Below are 7,541 nucleotides of genomic sequence, written 5' to 3' on the forward strand. Positions count from 1 at the left end.
ACCAGCACCACCACCGCCTCCTGGCCCAAGAAGGCTTTTAATGTAAGGTTATATACATACTTGCATACAAATGTTGTCACTCTATCGTGGTCATTTAGAATATGTACATGAGGTATATAATAAAGAGTACAAGAAGAGAGCAACTATGATTTGAAGTAGACCAGTATGTTTGTAACACACACACACATACACACTATAATTTTCTCCTAGCAATGTCTTGCTATTTTAGAAAAACAATTATCCTACCATTTTTAACTCATCCAAGCCTCATCTGAAATTATCCTCACTTTCTCCTTAGGGCATCTTTGGTTCCCAGCAGATCTTAAAACAGGTTATACATCAAAACCCTGTGGACTCTGGCAGATGTGTTGCTACAGTAATTATAATGTAGACATGATTGTGGATTCTTTGTGCCATGTGTATGGAAAGCCTGCAGATGTGCACAAAAAGGAAGCACTGGAGAAGCTTGAATTCATTGTACTGCTGCCAGGCATATTTATACAGGCTAGTTGTAGAGAATGCTGATAGATTTAGTTCACGATCTATGGAGTACAAATATGTAATGAACAGATGAAGCTGAGTTAGTAGGGAAGAAACATAGAAAATAAACCTTCTCTAAATCCTCCTCCAACAAATCCAAGCCATAGTGAATCTATATTTTTTTCCTTAAGTTTAAAATGGTGACTTACAGGGAAAAATTTTATTTTTACTTTGGAGTCAAAATTATTGAAAAAAACTGAGGTACTTTGCAGGTCGCCGATCACTGGCAAGGTAGGTTCCCAGAGCACCAAGAGCTATCCGGTGAGCAAAGGAATCTGGCTAGGACTATGAACATTTTCTTGAATCGTCCTTAAAAGCATGGGTGGAAATGAGGCTCACGGAGCAGAAGCTAAAACTTAGAGCATTTCTTCATGGGGACAACTTTTGGTTCCAATGTTCCAACAGAAAGCAGAAATGGGCCGGGCCATAATCCCAGCACTCAGGAGGCAGAGGCTTTGGAGACATCAGCCTGTGACAAAAAGGTGTCTATACAACTATGGATGACATAAGAACTTCACTTGATATTAAAGAGTACCCTGATGCTGAGGCACAGAAGAATTGCATACTAACCCTGAGAGAATGACAAGAGAAGTGGGTGAATCATCAAATTGCATTTCATAAAGAACAAGGACACCAGCTATTAAAGAAGCATTTGGATCATTTTCTTGAAAGCAAGAGTGGACTGAGGGTATTTTTTTCTCTTTGTGGAAAGGCAGTTGAGATGAAATGGTTTGCAGACTGGGGACACAGTGTAGTTGGTGTAGAAATCAGTGAACTTGTGATATAAGAATTTTTACAGAACAGAATCTTTCCTACTCAGAAGAACCAATTACTGAAGTTGCTGGAGCCAAAATATTTAAGTTATTTGGGGAATATTTCATTGTACTGTTGCAGCATTTTTGATCTTCCCAGGACAAATATTGACAAATTTGACAGGATTTTGGATAGGTGAGCATTAGTGGCCATCAACCCAAGTGATTGCAAACAGCCCATTTTATGTTCCAGATGCTGAGATTAAAAAGTTACTTGGTTCACATTGCAGGATTTGTTGCCTAGAGATGGTCGACGCTTTTGAAAAACGACATAAAAGTTGGGGAATTGACTACACTTTTGAGCAACTATATCTACTTACAGAAAAGTGAAAATATCCAAATGTTTGTTAGCAACTAAAATTATGTTAAGGTTTGAAAAGGTAATGAATAAATTTTTAATTTTTCCTCATGCATCATGTAAAACTTTGTTCAAAACGTAACTTTTTAGATGAAATCACATACTAAAGTGTTGAAGTAATCCTTTAAAGAGGAATATATGATTAGGGACAAAACATTAAATCCTGTGTGTCTTCCACCCAGAAGGGGAGATTTTTATATAATTGTATATTTCTTCTGTAATGAAAAAAGAAAAATGCAATGCTTATAACTTAAAATATAAAAAAGTAACTATGAAATTTAGAATCACTCAAAAAGTGTAACATTTTAATGGGATTTGAGAAATAAACAACTTAATTAAAGATTAGCTTTTACTGTAAACAAATAAAAAGTCCTAGCACCTCTTTTCATGTTTTCTCCATGTATAATTTTATATGTAACAGAAACAAGAAATAGAAAAATAAATTAGGTTAATTTATATGAAACAAAATACTTTCCCCCACTATAAGAATAAAATGTTTTAAAAAGTTAAAAAGAAACTGAAACTTACTTAAAATAGTAACCCAGTGTGTTAGTTGTTGGCAATATTGGGGAATCACACAAACTCAATATTGATTTGGTTTATGGCATTCAGCATGAAATGGCATTATAATACTCATTATTATTGTTATTATTTTTTTAGTTATAAAAAAATTTCAGGGGCTGGAGAAATGACTTGCTGGTTAAATCACTTGCCTGTGAAACCTAAGGACCCAGCTTCTATTCCCTAGGACCCATATAAGCCAGATGCACAAAGTGGCACATGCTTCTGGAGTTCATTTACAGTGGCTGGAGTACCCATATCTTCCCTCTATTTCTCCTTCTCTCCCTCTCTCATAAACAAATAAAGCAGTTAAAGTATTTTTAAAATTCAAGTATAAATGCAGAGAAAATGGTAGAGACCCCATATCACCCAAGCACAGTTATGATTTTTTTTCTCCTTTGCTTCATTTGTTTTTCTTTCTTTTTTTTCTGCTACAGTTTAAGTTAAAGCACATTTCATATATTTCATATTTTTGTATATATGTGTATGGTATGTGTATGTATGACATGTGTGCCACATTGCTCATGTGGAGGTCAGAGGACAACTTTTGGCTTTTGATATTTTCCTTCCTCTTCATTTTGAAATAGGTTCTCTTGTTTTCTGCTCTGTTCACCAGGCTAGCTGGCTCATAAGCCTCTGGGTAAGTCTCCTTTAGGCATGCTGGGATTACAGAAGCCCACCACAGATTCTAGTTTTTACATGGTGACTTCTATCCAAACATGAGTACTCACACTTGTGTAGCAAGCACTTTATCCACTGAACTATATCTCTAGACCCTACAAATGTTTTAATAATTTTTAGAACATAGGCAAATATGTCATTTATTCCTAACAAAACAAATAATAATTTTAGTATCATATAACATAAAATCATATTTCTTTGACTATCTCCATAAAGTCTTTCCAGAGTTAGTTTTCCAGAGTTGTCTTTGTTTTATAAAAGAGAGAGGTATAGACAGAGAGAATTGGCATGCCAGGGCCTCCAACCACTTCAATCAAACTCTAGATGTGTGTGTCACCTTGTTTGTATGCACGACCTTATGCATGCATCACCTTGTACAGCTGGCTTATATGGGATCTGAAGAGTCAAACATAGGTTCTTAGGCTTCACAGGCAAGCGCCTTAACTGCTAAGCCATCTCTCCAGCCCCATATCTTATTATTAAAAAATATTTATTTATGAGAAAGAGAGAGAGAGTGAGTGAGCAAGAGAGAATGGGTGCACCAGGGCCTCTAACCCCTGCAAATGAACTCTAGATGCTTGTGCTACCATGTGCAACTGGCTTATATGGGTTCTGGGGAATCAAATCTGGGTCCTTGGCTTTGCAGGCAAATGCCTTAACTGCTAAGCCATCTCTCCAGCCCCAGAATACTTTTATTTACTAAAGAGAAGGACAAAGTGTGGGTGTGCCAGGGCCTCTTGCTACTGAAGATAAACTTTGTATGCATATGTCACTTCGTGCATTTGGTTTGACATGGGTATTGGGGAATTGAATCAGAGCTGGCAGGCTTTATAAACAAGCAGGTGCCTTTAATTGCTGAACCATCTTCTTAGCCCACAATTTTTAAAAAGATCACACATTTATGGTATTTAGTAAACTAAGTAGAGAGTTGTAAATAGCATCTCAATCCATTTTTAGAACATTACCATCACCTCTTAAACTCCTCTCCAGAGCATCAACAGTCAGTTTTTGCTCCCACCTCCATTTAGCCACTGATTTGCTTTCTAGTCACATAAACTTTCCTGGGTGATATCTATTTTAAGTTTTAAAATCCAGAGTAGTCTCCCTCTTTTTCACTTTTATTTACGTTTTCTTCAAAATGCCCTGTGTTCTAGGCTTAGCTATTTGCATCTTCCTGGCATACTTTCACTTGTTTTATCCTCCTCCACATTTCCTGTAAATGGAGTTAGCTACAGAGCAGCACTATCCAATTGGAATTTTGCAATGAATAATCCTCCTTATCTGCATTGTGCAATGACTTCATGTGGCTTTTGTGCCCTTCAAATGAGTCTATTATGATGGAGAAGATAAATTATACTTTTAAAATTGATATGGCTAATAAATATAGCAGTGGCACTTCTATTAGCTCATTCCATTCTAGATGCTTAATTAGAATTAGGTCCAGTATTTTAGTTTTAGCCATTTATAAGTATCACCTGAAGCAGTTATTTAACTAAGGTTTGCAAAATAGTGATTCCTACCTCAGTTATTACTTTTTTCCTCCTTTATTAGCTGACATTTGAAAAAAGTGTGTGTGTGTGTGTGTGTGTGTGTGTGTGTGTGTGTACCACAGTGCACATGTAGAAGCCAGAGAACAGCTTTGAGGTGTCTGTGGTCCACCTTCTTTGAAACATACACTTCTTGCTGCTAAAAAACAAATATGCAGACTACAAAGGAACATCAGACCAGCCAATCCCTGAGCTCTCAGATCTTCCTAGTTCACCTCTCATTTGTTGGGAATCACAGACGCATGTGCCACTTTGCATCCAGCTTTACATGGGTGCTGGGGAACTGAATCCAAGCAGGCAAGCCAAGCAAGCTCCTTTAACAACTGAGCCATTTTTCCAGCCCTGGTATTCTCTTTGTGTGTGTGTTTAGCTTTCAAGGCTGGCCTCAAACTTTCAATCCTCTTCCTCTTGAGTGCTGGGGTTATAGGCATGTGTTAATAAGCTCAACCCCTGATATTCTATGGTAAAGAAACTAATTTCAATAACTAGGGATATTTACCTATCCTGAAATATATATTGTTACAGGTAAGACAGGATAAATACTTAATTTTACCTTTAACTACTATTTTTTTTAGATCAGTGTGAACTCTAGTTATTTTAAGTGGTGCTCAATGAGGTGCTTAATTTTCAATGTCATTATGAACTCAGAGTTTACATAGTGTACATTAATCAATTTTGTTTATTTTTCTTTATTATTTTTATTATTTATTTAATATTTCATTTATATATTTCCTTATTTATTTATGAGAGAGAGAGAATGAGAATGGGCACATCAGGGCCTCTACCCACTGCAAACAAACTCCAGATGTATGTGCCACCTTGTGCATCTAGCTTTACATGGATACCAGGGAATTGAACCCAGGTCCTTAGGTTTTTCAGGCAAGCACCTTAACCACCTAGCAATCTCTCCAGCCCTATTTATTCTTTGCGATACTCAAAGCATTTCACCTTTGTAAATATAAGCTCTGTATGTTAATTTGTGTGGTTTTTTTCTTTGATAACACCATAGAGAATAATACCATTAACATGGATGAAACTTGAGGGCATCACACTAAATGAATAAGCCAGCCATGACATAGCTATAGTAATTATATTCATAGAGACAGAATGGTGGCTACCTGGGACTTGGGATGGGGAGGAAATGAATGAACTTGGGTTCTTAGGCTTCACAGGTGTGCAGCTTAACCACTAAGCCATCACTCCAGCCCTTTATTTTGATCTTTTGAGACAGTATCTTAGCATAAGTCCAGGCTGGTCTCAAACTCATGATACTTCTGCCTCAGCTACTCAAATGCTGAGGTTATAGCATATGCTACCACACTTGGCTTGAGAATGCACTTAAGTGAAAGTGGGTGTAGTAAATACAAGAAATTATTTGAAACCTTAAAATATGCTGAAAATTAAGAGTATTTCAAAATCTATACAGTACTTTAAAAATACTTTTATATATTGTCCTCATGTCTGTCTGTATGTATTTATGTATGATTATTATTATTATTTGGTTTTTCGAGGTAGAGCCCCACTCTATTCTAGACTGACCTGGAATTCACTATGCAGTCTTAGTCTGGTTTTGAACTCACAGTAATCCTACCTCTACCTCCCAAGGGCTGGTATTACAGGCATGTGCCACCATGCCTGGTTAAGGAGTCCTTTTGTTCTCTCATTTCTCACTCAGAGCAGTGGCCCTTTGTAGTGGAGATCCACCTACCTCTGCCTCCTGAGTGCCGGGATTGAAAGCATGCACTATCATGTTAGGCTTCTATATGTATTATTAGTTCATGAGAAAGGTCTTTCCCCCTTCATTATCCTGAGACACTTTAAATATGTTTAAACTCAACATGTAGGAATATCAGATTCACAAGAATCACATACTCTGTCTAGTTTAATCAAAATTTCTTAACAGGTACCATGGGAGGTCAAGTTTGCTGAAGGTAGATTACTTACAGAGTCTGATGCTCTTCTCATGCACCTGGTTACTTCCTAATATGCCTCTGGGGAACTGCTTCTACAACTTTCCCTGGTTCTTTCACCAGTAGCCAATAGGCTTACAATATGGGAGTAATCATTCATTCCTACTACTTCTGCTATCTAATAGCTAAGAACTTGAGGCTTGTAGAGTTTTGTTTTGTAGCATTTATCTTACCTTCCTCTATTTCCTTATGTCCACTGATGCTGTAGTTGATCAGTGGCATTCAGTGTTAGCACCCTTATCTTTATTGTCCAGTTCTATATCAACTTATTATCTAATTGTTTTGTCCATTGATGAATATTGCTTTTATCTTAGTTCAGACATTTATTCCTTTTTCATTACCCACATTCCTTGCTAAGCTCTCTCTCTCAGAGAGGGTTTGATTTGAATTTTTTTTTTTTTTTTTTTTTTTGGTTTTTCAATGTAGGGTCTCACTCTAGCCCAGGCTGACCTGGAATTCACTATGTAGTCTCAGGTGGCCTCGAACTCACAGTGATCCACCTACCTCCACCTCCCAAGTGCTGGGATTAAAGATGTGCGCCATCATGCCTGGCTATGATTAGACTTCTTGGCATCATTGAGTCATAGTTTGAGATAACATATGACCTAAAAATTTATTTTAGCAAAGTGCATTGTAATTTGAGTCAGGGTTTCATTTCAGCTCAAGCTGACCTGTATCCCCCTCTCCAGGCAAGGGAGGTCTTGAACTAATGGCTATCCTCCTACCCTAACCTCCTAAATGTTAGGATTAAAGGCATGACCCAAAACACTGAGTCCATAAAGTACTTCTTTAAAAAACTAAGTAATGTGGTTATTTAGTGAAGGCATGAGCTCATTGCTACCTTGCATTGTATTGCTGTTGTTGAACTCTACCAGCCTGCTCAATTACATTTTCTGGTTCATGTAGCCATCTGAATCTGCTAGCTCTCCTAATATTTAATATGGTATTTAATACTCAGAATAATGTCTTCACACTATTTCCCATGCCTTATTTCTTCTCTCCTACAGGAAGCCTTAATTCACATTCTTATTCTATTTCTCTTTTTCTTTCCTCTTATTTGTATCCAAATGCT

The 7,541-nt window shown here is 37.1% G+C and overlaps 1 pseudogene; it reads left to right on the plus strand.

Moving 5' to 3' along the window:
- Positions 1–1,036: 1,036 nt before the first annotated feature.
- On the plus strand, positions 1,037–1,682 carry LOC101612236 (annotated as a pseudogene).
- Positions 1,683–7,541: the final 5,859 nt, after the last annotated feature.

Source organism: Jaculus jaculus, chromosome 14, assembly GCF_020740685.1.
Source record: "Jaculus jaculus isolate mJacJac1 chromosome 14, mJacJac1.mat.Y.cur, whole genome shotgun sequence".
Lineage (NCBI taxonomy): Eukaryota > Metazoa > Chordata > Mammalia > Rodentia > Dipodidae > Jaculus > Jaculus jaculus.